Here is a 22,947-nt window from a genome sequence, read left to right on the forward strand (position 1 = left end):
GACCAAACCAACATTTGTTATTGAAGTAGCAGTCCTGGGAGTGCATTCTGACGAAGACAACAAAGGTAATGAAACTTTTGTAATAGTAAATCGGAGTTTGATCAGGGCTAAACTTGGTCGGTGTCTAAATGGCTAGCCGTGATGGCTGGGCTATCTACTGAGAATATTGCAAAATGTGCTTTCACCAAAAAGCTATTTTAAAATCGGACATATCGAGTGCATAGAGGAGGTCTGTATCTATAATTCTTTAAATAATTGTTATGTTTTTTGTGAACGTTTATCGTGAGTAATTTAGTAAATTCACCGGATGTTTGCGGGGGTTATGCTAGTTCTGAACGTCACATGCTAATGTAAAAAGCTGGTTTTTGATATAAATATGAACTTGATTGAACAAAACATGCATGCATTGTATAACATAATGTCCTAGGGTTGTCATCTGATGAAGATCATCAAAGGTTAGTGCTGCATTTAGCTGTGGTTTTGTTTTTTGTGACATTATATGCTAGCTTGAAAAATGGGTGTCTGATTATTTCTGGCTTGGTACTCTGCTGACATAATCTAATGTTTTGCTTTCGCTGTAAAGCCTTTTTGAAATCGGACAGTGTGGTTAGATAAAGGAGAGTCTTGTCTTTAAAATGCTGTGAAATAGTCATATGTTTGAAAAATGGAAGTTTTTGTATTTTTGAGGAATTTGTAATTTGCGCCACGCCTATCATTGGATATTGGAGCAGGTGTTCCGCTAGCGGAACGTCTAGATGTAAGAGGTTAACAATTATGAACATGCACCTGTAGTCGGCAATTAAGGTCACAGTTATGAAAACTTAGGACACTAAATAGGCCTTTCTACTGACTCTGAAAAACACCAAAAGAAAGATGCCCAGGGTCCCTGCTCATCTGCGTGAACGTGCCTTAGCCATGTTGCAAGGAGGCATGAGGACTGCAGATGTGGCCAGAGCAATAAATTACGATGTCCGTACTATGAGACGTCTAAGACAGCGCTACAGGGAGACAGGACGGAGAGCTGATCATCCTCGCAGTGGCAGACCACGTGTAACAACACCTGCACAGGATCGAAACATCCGAACTTCACACCTGCGGGAAAGGTACAGGATGGCAACAACAACTGCCTGAGTTACACCAGGAATGCACAATCCCTCCATCAGTGATAAGACTGTCCGCAATAGGCTGAGAAAGGCTGGACTGAGGGCTTGTAGGCCTGTTGTAAGGAAGGTTATCACCAGACATTACCGGCAACAACGTTGCCTATGGGCACAAACCCACCGTCGCTGGACCAGACAGGACTGGCAAAAAGTGCTCTTCACTGACGAGTCGCGGTTTTGTCTCACCAGGGGTGATGGTTGGGTTCGTGTTTATTAATGAGAGAATGAGCGTTACACCGAGGCCTGTACTCTGGAGTGGGATCGATTTGGAGGTGGAGGGTCCGTCATGGTCTGGGGCGGTGTGTCACAGCATCATCGGACTGAGCTTGTTGTCATTGTAGGCAATCTCAACGCTGTGCATTACAGGGAAGACATCCTCCTCCCTCATGTGGTACCCTTCCTGCAGGCTCATCCTGACATGACCCTCCAGCATGACAATGCCACCAGCCATACTGCTCGTTCTGTGCGTGATTTCCTGCAAGACGGTAATGTCAGTGTTCTGCCATGGCCAGCGAAGAGCCCAGATCTCAATCCTGTTGAGTACGTCTGGGACCTGTTGGATTGGAGGGTGAGGGCTAGGGCCATTCCCCCCAGAAATGTCCAGGAACTTGCAGGTGTCTTGGTGGAAGAGTGGGGTAACATATCACAGCAAGAACTGGCAAATCTGGTGCAGTCCATGAGGAGGAGATGCACTGCAGTACTTAATGCAGCTGGTGGCCACACCAGATACTGACTGTTACATTTCATTTTGACCCCCCCCCTTTGTTCCGGGACACATTATTTAATTTCTGTTAGTCACATGTCTGTGGAACTTCTTCAGTTTATGTCTCAGTTGTTGAATCTAATTATGGTCACACAAATATTTACACATGTTAAGTTTGCTGAAAATAAACGCAGTTGACAGTGAGAGGACGTTTCTTTTCATGCTGAGTTTACATATTACCTCAATGACCTCGACTAACCGGTGCACCCACACATTGACTCTGTACTGGTACCCCCTTATATATAGCCTCACTAATGTTATTTTACTGTTGCTATTATTAAATTATTGGTTATTTTGTTTTCAATTTTCTATTCTATTCTTTACTTAACACATTTTTCTTCTTAACTTCTTAAAGTATTGTTGGGTCTAAACCTGTTGTATTCGGTGCATGTGACAAATACAATTTGATTTGATTTAATTTGATCTAGTGGAAAGTCTTCCCAGAAGATTGGAAGCTGTTATAGCTGCAAACTCCATATTAATGTGTAAGGTTCTGCTTTTCTTTTCTTAGTCAACCTTGTGTTCTTTTTTTTGTTTTCTGGAACGTAGCCCTGTCTTTCATTTTTGTTCATTGATTTCAGGTGTTCATTTCTCACCTGGTCTCATCAGCTCTCTATTTAGTTCAGTTCTTTCTGTTTGCATGGTTGTGAGGTATTGTTTGTTTTTGACTACCTACCTGTGTTTGACCATTGCCTGCGACCACGATTCCACGATTCCTGCCTTCTGTGAAGGCTTAACCTGTTATGGATAGGGGGCAGTATTTTCACGGCCGGATAAAAAACGTACCCGATTTAATCTGGTTATTACTCCTGCCCAGAAACTAGAATATGCATATAATTGTTTGATTTGGATAGAAAACACCCTAAAGTTTCTAAAACTGTTTGAATGGTGTCTGTGAGTATAACAGAACTCATATGGCAGGCCAAAACCTGAGAAGATTCCAAACAGGAAGTGCCCTCTCTGACCATTTCTTGGCCTTCTTTATTCTCAAATACTGCCCCCTATCCCCAACAGGTTAAGGGGGTGATACGTTTTTGAATTTCTTTTCAAATTTACCCTTTGGTCTTGACTTGATGTGCATTTGCAACATGAAAATTTACTGTGGAGTGCGCTCGCCATTTATTGGATTTTTGCTGTGTGACACTTGGCATTTGCCATATGACATTTGCAATAAGTTTTGAATGAAACGGCGTCCATTTGAGTGGTATTGTACATCGTGTATATGTTTCCTATGGTGCCAATAGATCCCATTCATTTTTGTCCATTTCAGGTGGGTATTCCCTTACATGTGTCTCTGTTAAAACCGGACACCTACAGTCCTCTTCATCCTCCAGTCTCTACCCGCAGTGCTCCCACACTGTTGTACGTCAGAGGGGAATCCGCCTACGCCATACGGGTCATCCTTGATTCCAAATGCCTGAGGTCGCATCCATTATCAAGGGAATGTTATGAGGGAACGTTATGAGCCTGAAGACCGGTCCTGGGTCCCCGACATCTTTTACCCAGAGATGATTCAGGCATTTCACCATAACCATCCGGATCGTCCCACTCCCCGACCTTGGGGTCGACCCCCAAACAGACCCACTGGACATCAGTGGGTCTGCCAAAACTATAGTTTGTTAAGAAGAAATTTGTGGAGTGGTTGAAAAACAAGTTTTAATGACTCCAACCTAAGTGTATGTAAACTTCCGACTTCAACTGTAGATAAGGGCTGTCATCATGTACTGCACTGACACAAATGATTGATTGTGGGAGCTGTACTGTTAGATTTCAGTGCAGCTTTTGATATTATTGACCATAATCTGTTGAACATTTTATGGCTTTTCAACCTCTGCCATATCATGATTTCAGATCTATTTATCTAATAGAACTCAGAGGGTTTTCTTTAATGGAAGCCTCTCTAATTTCAAATATATAGGGTGTGGTTTACCACAGGGCAGCTCTCTAGCCCCTCAACTCTTTTCTATTTTTACCAATGACCTGCCACTGGCATTAAACAAATCCTAATGAAGTCACTGAACTTTTAACAAGGAGTTGCAGTCCGTTTTGGAAAGAGCATTGTATTTGTTACAAATCATTATCCAAGCGTCACGACCTGTTCTGATCTTCAATGTAATCAGAGGGCTAATATAAATACTATGCATGCCAGTCTCTATTGGATAAGAGTTGAGGAGAGACTGACTGCATCACTTCTTTTTATATGAAACAATGTGTTAAATTCCTAATTGTTTACATAGTCAACTTATCCAATTAGAGGCGTTTGCCAGCCCTTCTCTTTAGAGACAGGCAAACTAGCCAATTGAGTTATATACCGCACAGAGCATGATCCTGAGAAGGAGGACAAACTTAGTGAGCATTAGAAATTTTCTCTTTATCATTCTAGTTTGTCCAGACCAGGGAAGCTTTCAAAATCTTAACTCTAGCTGTTTGGTCCGAAACAGATTCACAAATCATAGGAATTTGTCAAGCAATGAAGACATTCTCTCCCTATGAGTCTAGTGTTGCTATGCAACAGTTGCCTTGGCAACATTTCTCCCTTTTGGCATAAGCTAGTGTGAGAACCATGCTAACAACAAACATTTTTGTATAAATCTGAAGAAAAACTGCACTCTTACCCACAACTACTTTGCTAGATTCATGATAGTGTTGTTAGACAAAGCAAGGAAAGTGAACTCTGTGAAGCATTTAATGAACTTATCCCCTGCAGCAGAGGTAACTCTGGGTCTTCCTTTCCTGTGGCGGTCCTCATGAAAGCCAGTTTCATCAAAGCGCTTGATGGTTTTTGCAACTGAACTTGAAGAAACTTTCAAAGTTCTTAATTTTCCGTATGGACTGACCTTCATGTTATAAAGTAATGATGGGCTGTCATTTCTCTTTGCTTATTTGAGCTGTTCTTGCCATTATATGGACTTGGTCTTTTACCAAATAGGGCTATCTTCTGTATACCACCCCTACTTTGTCACAACACAAATGCATTAAGAAGGATACAATTCCACAAATTAACTTAACAAGGCACACCTGTTAATTGAAATGCATTCCAGGTGACTACCTCATGAAGCTGGTTGAGAGAATGCCAAGTGTGTGCAAAGCTGTCATCAAGGCAAAGGGTGGCTACTTTGTAGAATCTCAAATATAAAATATATTTTGATTTGTTTGACACTTTTTTTGGTTACTACATTATTCCATGTGTTATTTCATAGTTTTGATGTCTTCACTACAATGTAGAAAATAGTAAAAATAAAGAAAAACCTTGAACGAGTAGGCTTATCCAAACTTTTGACTGGTACTGTATACACACATGCAAACAGACTTATTCACTCAAACACACACACACACACACACACACACACACACACACACACACACACACACACACACACACACACATTACGGTACCAAGGAAAACATTCCTAATCACTGACTCTCATTATATGAAATCTTACTATGCCTATTTTTAAAAAGGGGGGAAAATCACTTCCCCCTAAGTTTGACTCATTCCAGCAATCATACTCCACTTAAGAAAACTAGCAGCTGTGTTTACTTCAGTTACTTATGTACTCTCTCTCTCTCGTTATATCACTCTTTCTCGCTTGCTCTCGCCTTTTCCCTCTCTCCCTCGCCCCTCCACACACACACAGTTTCTCTTAAACCGCTGTTATTCTCATTTCATTTTCAGCTAATACAGTCTCTGTGGTTTAGCGACTTAATTTAAGGAGTTATGGTCCATAACGTGAACATACATTAACATGGCTGTGGCCTTGTTAAAACTAAAGCAGGGCTTCGTCCCAATGATACCCTATTCCCTTTATAGGGCACTACATATTATAGTGCACTATATAGGGAATAGGGTACCATTTGGGATGTACACAAGCTCTGGAATGCCAAAGGCTCTTCAAATGGTTTCCACATGTTGTTTGCATAATTCTCCCCCCCCACCCCCACCACCCACCACCACCACTTGACCTACAACTGGAATCAAAGTTCACACTGATCTGTACGGCATCCGTGCACAAGGCTGCTGAAGCTAGCTGTGCAGTATGTATGTAGCTGGTTTCTGAAAAACACAGAGTGACAAGCAGTTTCATAGAATGAACGTGAATAACTAGGCAGTGAACACCTAGGACCTGTTCGATTAATCTTCAAAATCACCAGGCTCTCTCTTTTTCTCTCTCTCATTCTTTATTTCTCTCTTTCTATTTCCTTTCTTTCCCTTCCTCCCTCCCTCCCTCCCTTCCTCATCATTCTTACATAGTCTGATTAGTAAAGGGAAGAGTCATGGCCTCACAAGTGGTTCAGCAGTCTAAGGCAATGCATCGCAGTGTTGTGGCGTCACTACAGCCTGGGGTTCGATCCCAGGCTGTGTCACAACCGGCCGTGACTGGGAGTCCCATAGGGTGGCGAACAATTGGAGCAGCATCGTCCGGGTTTGGCCGAGGGGGCTTTACTTGGCTCATCGTGCTCTAGCAACTCCCTGTGGCTGGCTGGGCGCCTGCAGGCTGAATGCTGTTTCCTCTGACACATTGGTGCAGCAGGCGGGCTTGTGTTAACCTCTCTGGGCTAGGCGGGACGAAATCGTCCCACCTACGCAACAGCCAGTGTAATCCCGTGGCGCGATTTTCAAATACCTTAGAAATGCTATTACTTCAATTTCTCAAACATATGACTATTTTACACCATTTTAAAGACAAGACTCTCATTAAGAAACACGGTTTGGTGGGTCATGTTTTGGAGGACACGTGACTCGACCTTTGTCTCTCCTGAGCCCTTTGGGGAGTTGCAGCGATGAGACAAGATCACAATTGGATATCATGAAATATGGGAATGAAGGAAGAGTTCCATTCATATAATTTTGACCAATATAGTCATGTCAGATCTGTGATTACTTCCACAGTATAGGAACTGTGGGTGTCATCAATCCTAGTGAGTCACCTCATGTTATCACTCAGGGACAGGTTTCCCAAAAGCATCTTGAGGCTAAGTTTGGGAAAACCTTTGGGAAACTGGGCCCAAGCCAGGCAGAGGATCCTTATTAACCAGTAAGCCCCTAACTTTTAAACCCAAACAATGAGGATTTTGGGGGAATGGATGAGAATGTAATGTGCTATGTTTTTCACCCAGTTTTTTGTGTGTAAATATGTTGTTTTATATAGTTCTTCAGTCCTTTTTAATGTCATTCAGATTTTCTCAGAGGGTGGCTGAATATCTGTTGTAGAAGTTTTCTTTTTATTCCATGCACCATGGCTAGACTGTGAGGTAACAATGTTTGCACTGTCGCTCAATGTATGCTGGTTGTTTGTCCTTGATTGTCACTTTGCTGCTATCTGTTGCAGAGTTCCATAATGCATTTGTCTTTCCTCAAGAAAGACAGGCTTGTCTATGTCTGATTGCACAAAAAGTGGGCTAGCACTCTCACTATTTCTCAGTCCAGTCCATAGCTAACACACTGGCCCATAAAATTAGAGGATATCACACTTATTTGACAAGAGAATCTGAAGATGATGCTAATGTTTCTGCCTGTGTCAACAAATATAGCCAGACCCTCGACTTTCTCCCCTTCCCCTACCCCCCCCCCACACACACACACACAGTGGTGTAAAGTGCTTAAGTAAAAAATAAGTAGGTTTTGGGATATCTGTACTTTACTTGATTATTTATATGTTCAACAACTACTATTACTTCACTACATTACTATAGAAAAAACAGGTACTTTTTACTTCACACATTTTACATGACACCCCAAAAGTAGTCGTTATATTTTGAATACTTAGCAGGGCAGGCAAATGATCCAATTCACACACTTATCAATACAACACATGGTCATCCCTTCTGCCTCTGATCTAGCGGACTCACTAAACACAAATTATATTTTGTAAATGATGTCTGAGTGTTGAAGTGTGCCCTTGGCTATTCATAAATCTTTTAAACAAGAAAATGATGCCGCCTGCTTTGCTTAATACAATGAATTTTAAATTATTTATACTTTAACTTTTGGTACATAAGTATATTTTAGACACATACAACGCCCTCTCTGTGCTCAGGGGCCATCACATACACAGATGGGAACAGGCCAGGGCCATCCCACAATGCACACTATATGAGGGGGGAGCACTCCCCTCTTGCCTCTCCCCTTACGCCTCTGCCCTTCGCTCAACGTAGCCGGATTCTTGCCGCCACCAGATGAGATAATCTACTACATACTGTGCTCTACAGTATACAAGCATGAATTAATCCAGATTACATTCAATGACAGGTGTCTGCTATTGGATGAGGTTAGTTAAACCCTTTTACTGTCTATTCAGGGTTAGGGCTAAAATATGGGTTAGAACTAACTTTAAGGGATAGACCTAGGGATAGGGTTTAAGGTTTGTTTGTTTTTCTGCAAAAAACAGTAAGGGTTTATAGCTCTCCTGCTCTTTTAAGCCTCGCTATGGCCACTACATACCTTGCTGAGGTCATAATCTGGGATAGCAACTGCGTCAGATCTACAAATCACCATTAGCTGCTAAACAATGAGCTAGACCCATTCATATGGTTTGCAACTCAGTGAACCTGTGCAACATATGCTCAGTTCATAGCCTACAAATGAACAGAGGTCACATGTAAAATAGTGTTTTTGAGAAACATAAACGTAATTATTGAAATCAATCTGTTCCATGAAAATGTGCAAAAATAATCATAACTGTCATGCAGATCAGTTTAAATCGTATGTTAAACTGTAAGCTTCCCCAAACTTGAAACTCACGAGCTGCCTATGGTCTTTACTATTACACCCATTAAAAAAGTGACCGCACAAGCGCGCACACACATAGGAGGTACTCACCAAGTAGCCATAATCTCGTTAATATCAAGTTACCTGAGGTAATGCCAGCTCATTGCTAACACCATTGAAGCTTGCATTGTGATGCAGAACAATGGGCTGGGAATAGAACGTTCGGAAGGAGAGAAGGTGCTCAATAGAACTAATAGGAGCCCACAGGGTGAAAACTGCCTAAAATAAGGCCTGTTTTTCCGCTATTACTTCAAAACTATAGTAAGCAGCTGGAACACATGGCAATATTATGAAACTGAACTCCATGGTGGATGCAATGAATGCAATGAATTTTCATCAGAAAAAAGCATTATTAAAAACTTAATCTGTCCAGCCTATTATGACAACGTACACAGAACAATAATATAAACGCAACATGCAACAATTTCAAAGATTTTACTGAGTTACAGTTCATATAAGGAAATCAGTATATTGAAATACATTCATTAGGCCCTTATTTATGTATTTTACATGACTTGGTCAAATATTTACCTTAAAAAAATGTAGGGACGTGGATACAAAAAAAAAATGTCAATATCTGGTGTGACCACCATTTGCCTCATGCAGCGTGACATCTCCTTCGCATAGAGTTAATCAGACTGTTGATTGTGGCCTGTGGAATATTTTCCCACTCCTCTTCAATGGCTTTGCGGAGTTGCTGGATATTGGCGGGAACTGGAACACGTTATCTTACACGTCAATCCAGAGCATCCCAAACATGTTCAATTGGTGACATACAGTGGGGGGAAAAAGTATTTGATCCCCTGCTGATTTTGTATGTTTGCCCACTGATAAAGAAAGGATCAGTTTGTAATTTTAATGGTAGGTTTATTTGAACAGTGAGAGACAGAATAACAACAAAAATATCCAGAAAAACGCATGTCAAAAATTGTATAAATTGATTTGCATTTTAATGAGGGAAATAAGTATTTGAGTACTCTTAAAGTGAGTGCTCCTAACCGCAGCTTGTTACCTGTAAAAAAGACACCTGTCCACAGAAGCAATCAATCAATCAGATTCCAACCTCTCCACCATGGCCAAGACCAAAGAGCTCTCCAAGGATAACAGGGACTAGATTGTAGATCTACACAAGCCTGAAATGGGCTACAAGACCATCGCCAAGCAGCTTGGTGAGAAGGTGGCAACATTTGGTGCGATTATTCGCAAATGGAAGAAACACAAAAGAACTGTCAATATCCCTCGGCCTGGGGCTCCATGCAAGATCTCACCTCGTGGAGTTGCAATGATCATGAGAACGGTGAGGAATCAGCCCAGAACTACACGGGAGGATCTTGTCAATGATCTCAAGGCAGCTGGGACCATAGTCACCAAGAAAACAATTGGTAACACATACGCCATGAAGGACTGAAATCCTGCAGCGCCTGCAAGGTCCCCCTGCTCAAGAATACATATACATGCCCGTCTTAAGTTTGCCTAATGAACATCTGAATGATTCAGAGGACAACTGGTGAAAGTGTTGTGGTCAGATAAGACCAAAATGGAGCTCTTTGGCATCAACTCAACTCGCCGTGTTTGGAGGAGGAGGAATGCTGCCTATGACCCCAACAACACCATCTCCACCGTCAAACATGGAGGTAGAAACATTATGCTTTGGGGTGTTTTTCTGCTAAGGGGACAGGACAACTTCATCACATCATTTCACGGGGCCATGTACTGTCAAATCTTGGGTGAGAACCTCCCCTCAGCCAGGGCATTGAAAATGGGTCGTGGATGGGCATTCCAGCATGACAATGACCCAAACACACGGCCAAGGCAACAAAGGAGTGGCTCAAGAAGAAGCACATTAAGGTCCTGGAGTGGCCTAGCCAGTCTCCAGACCTTAATCCCATAGAAAATCTGTTGAGGGAGCTGAAGGTCCGAGTTGCCAAACGTCAGCCTCGAAACCTTAATGACTTGGAGAAGATTTGCAAAGAGGAGTGGGACAAAATCCCTCCTGAGATGTGTGCAAACCTGGTGGCCAGCTACAAGAAACGTCTGACCTCTGTGATTGCCAACAAGGGTTTTGCCACCAAGTACTAAGTCATGTTTTGCAGAGGGGTCAAATATGTATTTCCTTCATTTAAATGCAAATCCTTTTATAACATTTTTGACATGCGTTTTTCTGGATTTTTTTTGTTGTTATTCTGTCTCTCACTGTTCAAATAAACTTACCATTAAAATTATAGACTGATCATTTCTTTGTAAGTGGGCAAACGTACAAAATCAGCAGGGGATCAAATACATTTCCCCCCCACTGTATCTGGTGAGTATGCAGGCCATGGAAGAACTGGGACATTTTCAGCTTCCAGGAATTGTGTATAGATCCTTGCGACATGGGGCTGTGCATTATCATGCTGGAACATGAGGTGATGGTGGCAGATGAATGGCACTACAATGGGCCCCAGGATCTCATCACGGTATCTCTGTGCATTCAAATTGCCATCGATAAAATGCAATTGTTTTTGTTGTCCGTTGCTTATGCCTGCCCATACCATAACCTCACCACCACCATGGGGCACTCTATTCACAAAGTTGACATCAGCAAACCCCTGCCCACACGACTCCATACACACTGTCATCTGCCCAGTACAGTTGAAACCAGGATTCATCCATGAAGAGCACAGTTCTCCAGCGTGCTAGCGGCCATCGAAGGTGAGTATTTTGCCCACTAAAGTCGGTTACGATGCCAAACTGCAGTTAGGTGAAGCCCTGGTGAGGATGACGAGCACGCAGATACGCTTCCCTGAGACTGTTTCTGATAGTTTGTCCAGAAATTATTTGGTGGTGCCAACCCACAGTTTTATCAACAGTTAAGGTGGCTGGTCTCAAATGATCCCGCAGGTGAAGAAGCCGAATGTGGAGGTCCTAGGATGGCGTGGTTACTCATGGTGTGTGGTTGTGTGGCCGGTTGGACGTAATGCCAAATTCTCTAAAACAAATTCTCTAAAACTTTTGAAGTTGGAACAATTCTTCAACTAATACAATTTTATCTAGCTTGATAAGCTTGCTAACATTGTTAATAATTATAATGTTAGCTAGCTTGCTTAACGATGACAATATGAACAGTCTAGCTACGTTATCCATATTGATAAGGTTGTAATTTTCAAAAATGTTAAAGGTGAAAGGTCAGTGGTGAAACATCACAACTCTGCAATTCGGGTATCAAAATGTACTCAAGAGTTTCCCACTTGTAATTATGACTTTGGAGGGTCATTGTAGTGAAATGTCCCACTGGGAAGTAAGAGCTTTCGATAACTACGATAGCACGTGAACGAACTAAGCAAAAGTCTGTTACTGATTGGACAAGTAGACTGCTGATTGATTAGATGTGGCTGTGTCCATTGCTGATAGGTACTTTTTAATTGATTAGACAGACTGGGTCCATTGCTGATTAGACAGATAGACTTAGTCCGCCGGTGATTGGACAGATAGACTGTGTTTGTTGCTGATTCGTAATTTTTTATTGACTATCTAGGCTGATCTCTATATATCTATTTGGTGTGGAACTACTAATAGCAGCCTAGAAAGGAAATCGAAATATACTGAAAGTAATAGATTGATAGCGGTGGTGGGATTACAAGCTTGGTCAAATGGTCAGAAACCTAATTTCAACTTTTTCTCATCATCTTCAATTTATATTCTATTATGTTTTCTCCAAATCATTGAACGTGATCTACAGTATGTCTTTGTTCCATAAAATTCAGTAACCTATGTGAAGTACATAACTTTGGGCCTGTTTCCCAAACAGAGATTCAGCCTTTTTCTGGACTAAAAAGGTATTTCAATGGAACTCTCCATTGGGCAGGCTTTTTAGTCCAGGATTAGGCTAAATCTTTGCCCAAGACTATATTGTGTATAAATGTTTTTAATATTTGCAATAACAATATATTGTATAAATGTGACTTAATAAATTTGACAATTATGTTCAGTGTAAATGCTAAGGCACGTAATTTACCCCCTCTAAAGCGTACTATTGCTGAGTGAAAGGGGCCCATGGTAAATGGATTTAAAGTGAGAGTTGAAATGAGCACTAATCTGGCTCCATGAATACCCTTGAGCAGCACACACATACACACACACCCTGTGGCTGTCACAGTGTTGAAGGCAGGGACGGGGCCTCTCTCCAGCACAGGGGTAAAGTCACGCAGGTCAGTACTCAGTTTCCACATCAGACCCAGGAACAGGGGCCAGAGTCTCCAGCTCCCTCTCTCCCCAGTCCCCTGGGGGGCCCCTCCCCTCCTTGCCTCTCCCCGACCCCCAACCCCCAGCGTACAAATGCCTTTGCTGACAGCTCTGGCCCAGTCCTCTGTAATTGAAAAGAACAGGCCAGGGCCAGCCACCCCACCACACAGCTCCCACTCAGCCACCCTCCCATAGCCCTGCCTGGGTTGAGTTGAGCCTCTGAGCCCAGTGACAGACACCCATCAATACCAATGATTATTACCCCTCTGGAAGTCAGAGCCACTGCCGATGACATCCAAGACACCAGCCATGCAACACCCGCCCAACGCATATACACACACACGTACACACACACATAATAACGCACACACACACCTCCCCCTCAGTGTCCTTCCTCTGCTACCCGAGCTTCTGAATGTTTAACCCATTGCTAACGGCCCTCTCTCTCTCTGTGGTTCTGGTGCTTCTTTACGGGAGGCAAACAAGGCTGTCATACACAAACACACTCACTCACAGAAACATACAAGCAGCTATCACATGCACAAACAGTTGTGACAACCAGCAAACTTTTTGGGCAATTTCTAAGGAGTTTGGATCCTGCACTATTTTCCTGACAGACTCCTACTATACTGTCCTCTCACCCAAATCTTCACCAGCTAATTTAGCAAAAACTGTTTCTCAAACACAGAAGAAAAGACAATGACTTCAAACTATACACCACTCTTGTGTTAAAACAAGCTAAAGCACTGCCAAGAACACATACAGAGGTGGAAGCAGTATTTAAAGGCATCACAACCTATGGCTATGCTGATGTCTACAGTCACTCCTCATTATAATCATCTCACAGCTTGTGCATTCACATTGAAAATAGGTGTTAGAAGTCCAGTCCCTAGCAGTGAGTCCAGTGCTACACTGATTCAGTTTCCTTCTGACAGCAACCCAACACAATGGCATGCATGGTCAGCCAGCCATCCAGTGTGCGGTAGGTACCTAGGTAACAAGGAGTTGTCATACGTGGTTCAGCTATGACAGCTGAACCACACACACACACACACACACACACACACACACACACACACACACACACACACACACACACACACACACTTAGACACAATCCCACAAACATGACAAATGAGAACCACGGCATGAGAAGAACAGGAGGAAAGATTTGCACAGACCTTGTCAGAAGCTGCAGAGCTGTAGGAAACAGTTCTCTTCTCCAGTCCTTTCTCTCGCTCTCTCGCTCCCCTTTCTCGCTCTCTTTCTCTCTCTCTCTGTGTGCACAGCTCCCTCCCCTTCTGTCGCTCAGCTGCTGAGCTCTCGCAGTTCTCAGGAAATGAATGGGGAGCTGCACAGAGAACTGTTGTACTTGCAAATGACTTAGCCTACCCGCCCATGTCACATGATCAGCTAAATGTAGGGTGGGCCAGTGGGTGGAGGCTTCATAAGCAATGGGAAGACAATATACTCTAAGCTTGAACAGCATGCATCGAATTACACAGGGCCCCTCGTGGGAGGTTTCCAACGCTTCCGTGGTCCACTCAGGCAGCCAGGCAGGCAGTGTTCTCTCTCTCAATTTAATTCCATTCAAAGGGCATTATTGGCATTGGAAACATATGTTTACATTGCCAAAGCAAGTGAAATAGATAATAAACAAATGTGAAATAAACTATCAGAAATTAAAGTACACAGTACACTCACAAACGTTTCAAAAGAATAGAGACAATTTAAATGTTATATTAATCTGGTAGATCGTTCAAGATTGACGTCGAAATTGGACATCTATTGATGTCCTGAGGACGTCGGGAAATGTCTTCAAAAACCAGCCACTAGGGGAAACAGGGAGTGCTTTTACCTTCAAGTAGGCTTGGGTAATCCCATGACTCTGGATCAGAAGGTTGTGTTTTCAATCCCAGTCATGGACACTGGTTTTGTATTTTTTGTTGTAACCCTATCCCAAACCTTAACCATTTGGAATGAGTGTCTAAACTTAGTGTTTTAACCCTATCCCAAAACTGAACCCTTACCTTAACCATTCGGAATGAATAACTAAACTTAATGTTTTAACTCTATCCCAAACTTTAAGCTTGACCTTAACCATTTGGAATGATTGTCTAAATGTAACTCTTAACTTTCTAAATTTGACGTTTAGAGAAATAGAATGTGAAAGTGCAGCAGGATGAACGATACAGAGCAGCAGGAGCAACAAAAACACTTCGAAATTTGACATTTGGAGAACAATGAGGAATTCTGCAGTGAGACTGTGAGAGTTGGTTGATATAATGGCTATGGACAGTGTTGTAAAAATGTGCAAATAGTTGAAGTACAAAAGGGAAAATAAATAAACATAAATATGGTTTGTATTTACAATGGTGTTTGTGCTTCACTGGTTGTCCTTTTCTTGTGGCAACAGGTCACAAATCTTGGTGATGTGATGGCACACTGTGGTATGTCACCTAATAGATATGGGAGTTTATCAAAATTGGATTTGTTTTCAAATTCTTTGTGGGTCTGTGTAATCTGAGGAAATACAGTGCATTCAGAAAATATTCTGACCCCTTCGCTTTTACCACATTTTGTTATTCTAAAATGGATTAAATGAATTGTTTTCCTCATCACAGCTACACACAATACACCAAAATGAAAAAGTGAAAGCAGGTTTTAAGACATTTTTGCAAATGTATTACAAATAAAAATCAGAAATAGCTTATTTACATAATTCAGACCCTTTGCTATTGTCACGTCCTGACCAGCAAAGGGCGTAATTGTATTATAATTTGGTCATGACGTGGCAGATGGGTATTTGTTTTGTATGGTTTAGGTTGAGTGTGAATTTTGTAGGGGTGTTTGATTTATTATTTCCGGGTTTTGGTTTATGTTCTATGTTTTGTATGTCTAGGTTCTTTGTATTTCTATGTCTAAGTAATTGGGTGTTGGACTCTCAATTGGAGGCAGGTGTTTTCTGTTGCCTCTGATTGAGAGTCCTATATATAGGTTTGTGTTTTGGTTGTAGTTTGTGGGTAGTTGTTTTTGCATTGCGTTGTATATAGCCTGCAAAACTGTTCCTGTCGGTCATTGTTTCTTGTTTTTTCGTGGTGTTCACATTTAAATAAAATATGATGAGCACGCAACCCGCTGCATATTGGTCCACTTTTTCCGACAGCGATTTCTCCATATATTCAGACGAAGAGGAGCGTGACAGCTATGAGTATAAAATTAAGCTCAGGTGCAACTTGATTGGAGTCCAACTTTGGTATATTCAATTGATTTGGACATGATTTGGAAAGGCATATATGTCTATATAAGGTCCCACAGTTGACAGTGGGTGTCAGAGTAAAAACCAAGCCATTAGATCGACGGAATTGTCCATAGAGCTCCGAGACAGGATTGTGTCGAGGCACAGATCTGGGGAAGGGTACCTAAACATTTCTGCAGCATTGAAGGTGCCCAAGAACACAGTGGCCTCCATCATTCTTAAATTGAAAAAGTTTGGAACCACCAAACTCCTAGAGCTGGCTGCACAGCCAAACTGAGCAATCGGGGGAGAAGGCCCTTGGTCAGGAAGGTGACCAAGAACCTGATGGTCACTCTGACAGAGCTCTAGACTTCCTCTGTGGAGATGGGAGAACCTTCCAGAAGGACAACCTTCTCTGCAGTACTCCACCAATCAGGCATTTATGCTAGTGTGGCTAGACGGAAGCCACTCCTCAGTAAAAGGCACATGATAGCCCACTTGAAAAAAAGCTGTGCAGCAACGTTCCCCATCCAACCTGACAGAGCTTGAGAGGATCTGAAGAGAAGCATGGGAGAAACTCCCCAAATACAGTTATGCCAAGCTTGTAGCGTCAAACCAAAGAAAACTCAAGGCTGTAATCGCTGCCAAAGGTGCTTCAATAAAGTACTGAGTAAACGGTCGGAATACTTATGTAAATGTGATTTTAACATTTCACATTAAACAATGTTTTAATACATTTGCAAAAATGTATAAAAACTTGTTTTTGCTTTGTCATTATGGGGTTTGTGTGTAGATTGATGAGTAAAAAAAAAAATCAATTTTAGACTTAAGGCTGTAACGTAACAAAAATTCAATTCAAAGTTTTTTTTCTGTCGGTCACAGTGGTCAACTATTCTGCCATTAAGGGTCAAATAGCATTCCAGTTTGCGCAGTATTTTAGGTTAATTCTTTCAAATGTGTCAAGTAATTATCTTTTTGTTTTCTCATGATTCGGTTTGATCTAACTGTGTTGCTGTCCTGGGGCACTGTGGAGTCTGATTGTGTTTGTGAACAGAGCCCCATTACTGAGGGGACTCTTCTCTACGCTCATTTCTGTGTAGGTGATGGCTTTGTTATGGAAAGTTTAGGAATCACTTCCTTTTAGGTGGTTGTAGAATGTAATGGCTCTTTGCTGGATTTTGATAATTAGCGGGTGTCGTCCTAATTCTGCTCTGCATGTATTATTTGGTGTTTTACGTTGTACACGGAGGATGTTTTTGCAAAATTCTGCATGCAGAGTCTCAATTTGGTGTTTGTCCCATTTTGTGAATTCTTGGTTGGTGAGCGGACCCCAGACCTCACAACCATAAATGGCAATGGGTTCTATAACTAATTAAAGTATTTTTAGCCAGATCCTAATTGGGATGTCAAATTTTATGTTTCTTTTGATGACATAGAAGGCCCTTCTTGCTTTGTCTCTCATATTGTTCACAGCTTTGTGGAAGTTAACTGTGATGCTGATGCTTAGGCCAAGGTAGGTATAGTTTGTTGTGTGCTCTAGAGCAACAGAGTCTACATGGAATTTGTATTTGTGGTCCTTGCTGCTGGACCTTTTTTGGATTATTTTTGTCTTACTGAGTTTCGCTGTCAGGGCCCAGGTCTGACAGAATCTGTGCAGAAGATATAGGTGCTGCTAAATGCCTTACTTGGTTGGGGACAGAAGCACCAGATCATCAGCAAACAGTAGACATTTGACTTCAGATTTTAGTAGGGTGAGGCCAGGTGCTGCACACTGTTCTAGTCCTTTCATCAATTTATATAGCAGACCCTCATGCCAAATTGAGTCAAAGCTTTGTTTATTTGTTTCTCTCTCTCTCTCTTTTTCTGCCTCTCATGGCTGGGGAAGAACACTGGAGACCTACCCCATTCAAAGGGAAAAGAGAATAGGCAAAATGCAAAAAGAGATATATTGCAGGAAATGTGGAATATAATTCATTTATCAAAGTAGAAATTATGCTCCTGAGCTACCAATAACATGTAGTTGTAGGATGCTGACTATATTTTTGTGAACATTTGCAGGAGTAAGTAACCCAATACACATCATTGTATTTCTTTGTATTTAATTTTTTTACATTTTCTGATGCTCATAATGTTATTTGGCCCATCCACTGATACACATAATGTATATCGGTACCCACTATCAAATACCACCACCACATACCCATCTCTGTTTTCTCCCCACAATTGTCAGTCTTAATGAAACATTGTGTTGTGTTGTGCTCTGCAATGCCTGTCACTGGAGACTGGAAAGTGGAGAGCGGAGGAGAGGAGAGCTCATGTTATTCACCACACTGTCCCCTGGGACTGTTAATTAAGGTAAAGGAACCAGGGCTCATTTGCATGACTGATAGACCCTGGAGCTAGCTAGCACTATAGGATCACAGACTACCCTGATGATTCACAAACACGCACACAGACACAAACATAGACACACTCATACACACACACACTGATTCACTAATACACGTGCACACACACACGCGCACACACACACACACGCGCACACACACACACACACACCACACACACACACACACACACACACACACACACACACACACACACACACACACACAGATGATTATACACTATAGTGAGAAAGAGAGATGATTGCAATGTAGTAGTGTAGTGAGCTTGGCCCACCTGCTCCGTATTTAATATCCCCCCTGTTTTACTGTAGATATCTGGTCTTTTCACTTGACACTCTTCATCACGGAATTATGATCTCCACATGAATAGAGGGGATGGATGGATGGATGGATGGATGGATGGATGGATGGATGGATGGATGGATGGATACAGCGAATGGAAGGAGGGGAATAACGGCGGAAAAGGATGAATGGGGATGGATGAAAGGATGAGGCTGGATGGAGGAAAACACTGGATGGATTGAAAGAGGGAAGAGATTTATAGATGGATGGATAGAGTTGCAAGGAGAGATGTCAAGGGATGGATAGAAGGAGGTGACAGACGGAGGGAGAGGGGACGGTAGGGTGCTTTCTGTGAATCGTTAATTGTAATGGGTCATAATTACTGGCATTTACTGCTGCATGGGCTGCTTAGATAAATGTAGCCTACAACATGTATCCTACAACAACACTTCAAATACATGGAGACGGTGACAAGAGTAATGACTACACCAAATGATTAGATATTACATGAAGATGAATAAGTGACTAGTAGTGCTTAGCGATTAACCTAAATGTCTCTTATTTTTCAGGTTTTAAATAACTAATTGACTGCCATTGGACGCTACAGACATAAATTGGCAGATCGGCTTTACCGACTTCAGACGAGTCCAAAGACGCATGTGGTGGTCGTAAAGCAAAACAAACGGAGAAAACTATAGTGTTTGTGAGAGTCTAATCTTTCCATAAAGGGGTCATAATAGCTTTCTAGGCCAAAACCTTCAGACCCTATTGCGACCATCGATGGCACTAGATTATCACCAGTTGATGTCTCATTAAACCATCAATAACTACTAAATTCAACCGCACAGCCAATCTCAATTGCAGCCATTATTGGTCACCTCATTACTGCCCCCTAAAAGATGATGTCGGTGTTACCTTAGTGATGCTTGCAACCAGTCTTTCAAGATATGTTCGCCTTCTGGTTGGTATTATCATCGGAACAATTTAGTCCTTTATGACCAGACTAAGGGCGATTAGTCTATTTCACAAGCATTCCATACAATATAAATAAAGTATTTCCTTGTTTACCACATCAAATCTACTGTACCAATCAGGGTTGGGGAGTAAGGGATTTCATGTAATCCATTACATTTAACTGATAACAAAAACATCTGTAACTGTGATCTGTTGTTACCAGCAAAAATGTTGTGATTAGATGATAACTTCTAGAATTACTCTAAAATTGTGCAAAAATTATTTGACATCTTTCTGTTTTCTCAATGGCATTCAAAAAAATGGCACAAGTTTAAATTTGTTCTGTCTGAGTGAGTCTGACCACAAGTCATTGACCAAGATGATGACACCAAATGTTTTGATTGATTGCAGGAATAGGCTTTTGTAGGCTACAGTCTAAGCTACGTATTTCTTCCAGTGGTGCGACTGTCGGCATCCAAAGATTATTCAACTTGAATAAACACTTGGAGGTAAGGACGACAGCATTGGTGTCGCCTACAGGGGATATGGATATCACTTATTATTGATACTGTATCTACATAGTGCATTGATGTGAATCACACTGATGCTCTCTCATTGTCTATTTGAGCTTTACGGATTGTGGTTGTTCACAAATGTATATGTGTATTTTAATGCAGTAACAGTTTAATTGAAGATGTTTAAGCTGCCTTTTGTGTTTGTGACCAGCGGACAGCCATTGAAAAATTAGCTGTTGCAACAGCTGAATATAGTGCGGATCCCAGACTGGAATACAAGTTTGAGGAAGTTCTTCCCTTCTAAATCCTTCCATGGTAATGTGTGCCATACTGTCAAAAACTAGTTCCATTTAAGAAAACCACAACCACTTCATTGCTCAATCTAATTCGTGCTAGACTTAGCCTAAACAGCTGCAAGTTAGAGATATCAAAGTGTCATAAACTTGTATTTGTCCGAGTTCTCGGTTGTCTTTAACCTCTTGAGCATCTGATCCCGTTAGCCATTAGATTACTTCTACACGTCCAAACAAAATAATCTACTTCACCAGATGATTACGACCCATCAAGTTAGCCAGGTGTGTCTGGGGGTGTTTACGGCCATCTATTGTATTTCATGAACGTGTACATGTCTAGACAATAGTGACCCATTCACTTAGCTAGATGTGGCTGGGGGTGGTTATAACATTTCTTTCACATGATCCATCAAAGAATGTCTGGGAAAGCATCTCTGATCATTTAAAATATTTTTATCTGGACACTTTCTATTTTTAAAATGGCTAATTTGCAAGTATGAAAGTAACCATTTCACTGTACCGTTTACACCTTCTGTATCCTGTGCATGTGACAAATAAATGTTGATATAGCCTGTGTTATCCAGAGACGGTAATAAGAAGAACAACATGACCTGCACCAAAGTCATTAGGATATAGGTCAAGGACTAGATAAAGTTTATTTTTGCTACTACTTTCACAACTTTTAGTCTTGAAATCTTTGGTTGTTTACTACACTAGCTTACTCACTCTGTTTAGCACAAGTCCTCACATGTGAATCCTTAAAGAGATGGATGGGGCTAAGGATTAAGAGGGTGTGAACGATGCTGAATGGGTGTAGACAAAGAAGAGCTCTCAGAAGGTGTACCAAAAATTCAAGGTCCATTTTCTCAAAAGTGGGTTTCAAGTTAATTAACTTTCAAAGCAGAATTACTTTCCAACTGCAGTGTTATTTCCAACTGCATATATTAATTTCTATCTCTACCTTTCTAAACTTTTATCCAATGTAAAAAACACAATTTAAAATGTTGCTAAATAAGACTGAAATGAAGTGGGTCACATATGTCTGATCTCGTAAATCTTTTATCCCCTGGTCGGGCTCCAGCGAAAAATCCTAACGCCATTAGCATAACAAAATGTTATATATATATTTTTTCAAATATAGGACTATGTTATATCGTTTTATAGATACACCTCTCCTGAATCGAACCACGTTGTCCGATTTCAAAAAGGCTTTACAGCAAAAGCAAAACATTAGATTATGTTAGAGGAGTATATCGTAAAAGTAGCCACATAGCCATTTTCCGACCAACCACATGCATCACAAATAACCAAAAAACAGCTAAATGCAGCACTAACCTTTGACAATCTTCATCAGATGACACTCCTAGGACATCATGTTACACAATACATGCATTCTTTTGTTCGATAAAGTTCATATTTATATATAAAAACAGCATTTTACATCGGCGCGTGAAGTTGACTAACTATTTTCCCTCAAATGCATCCGGAGAAACATTGCTACAATTTACTAAATTACTATTGAAAACATTTTTAAAATATAATATTGTCATTCTAAGATTTATAGATGAATATCTCTTGAAAGCACCTGTAATGTCAGATTTAAAAATAACGTTACTGGGTAATCACACTTATAAAAGGGGATGCGATACTCAGAAAAATAGGCTACCGTTACAGGTCAGTGCCATCTTGGAACAATCGCATATCAAATCTACTCTTGTATACTATTGTCAATAATCCCTTACCTTTGATTATCTTCATCAGAAAGCACTTCCAGAAATCCCAGGTCCACAACAAATGTATTTTCGTTCGAAAAAGTTAATCCTTTACGTCTCAATAGCTTGTTCTTGTTAGCGCGTTCTGAAGGCTGCTCCAAACCTCCGTCGGCCGCGGGACTCCTCTTTCAATAAAATGCATTTTTATTTTATTTAGGTTCGTTCAAACATGTCAAACGTTGTATAACATAAATCTTTAGGGCCTTTTTCAACCAGAGCTCCAATAAGATTCAAGGGGGACGATTGCATTGTCTTTCAAAACGTTTCGAAAGCGGAGGGTAGCCAGGGGCGCCGGAGTCATAATGGTGATGGCCCTCCTCATGTGACCACTTTCCACAGCGTCTCATTCAGTCAGTTTTCACAGTAGGAGACTCAAACCACTTTGTAAAGACTGGGGACATCTAGTGGAAGCAATAGGAAGTGCTCAATGAACCATTGCTCACGGTGTGATTTATAGGCAAAGTGATGAATTTGAGTCCGCAATTCAGAATTCCACATCCTGTTACGATCGGTCTCGGGGTTTTGACTGCCATATGAGTTCTGTTATACTCACAGACACCATTCAAACAGTT

At 41.4% G+C, this 22,947-nt stretch overlaps 1 protein-coding gene across 1 annotated transcript in view; it reads right to left on the reverse strand.

Annotated features, from left to right (window-relative positions):
• LOC106586046 (Krueppel-like factor 12) overlaps window positions 1-14,284 on the reverse strand; it is a 176,817-nt gene extending 162,533 nt beyond the window's left edge. Inside the window, exon 1 of the mRNA XM_082968813.1 lies at window positions 14,095-14,284. The gene's annotated coding sequence lies outside the window, so the exon portion shown is untranslated. The remainder of the gene's footprint in view (window positions 1-14,094) is intronic.
• Between the last annotated feature and the right edge of the window lie 8,663 nt (window positions 14,285-22,947).

Source organism: Salmo salar, chromosome 25, assembly GCF_965601325.2.
Source record: "Salmo salar chromosome 25, fSalSal1, whole genome shotgun sequence".
In the NCBI taxonomy this organism is placed as follows: Eukaryota; Metazoa; Chordata; class Actinopteri; order Salmoniformes; family Salmonidae; genus Salmo; species Salmo salar.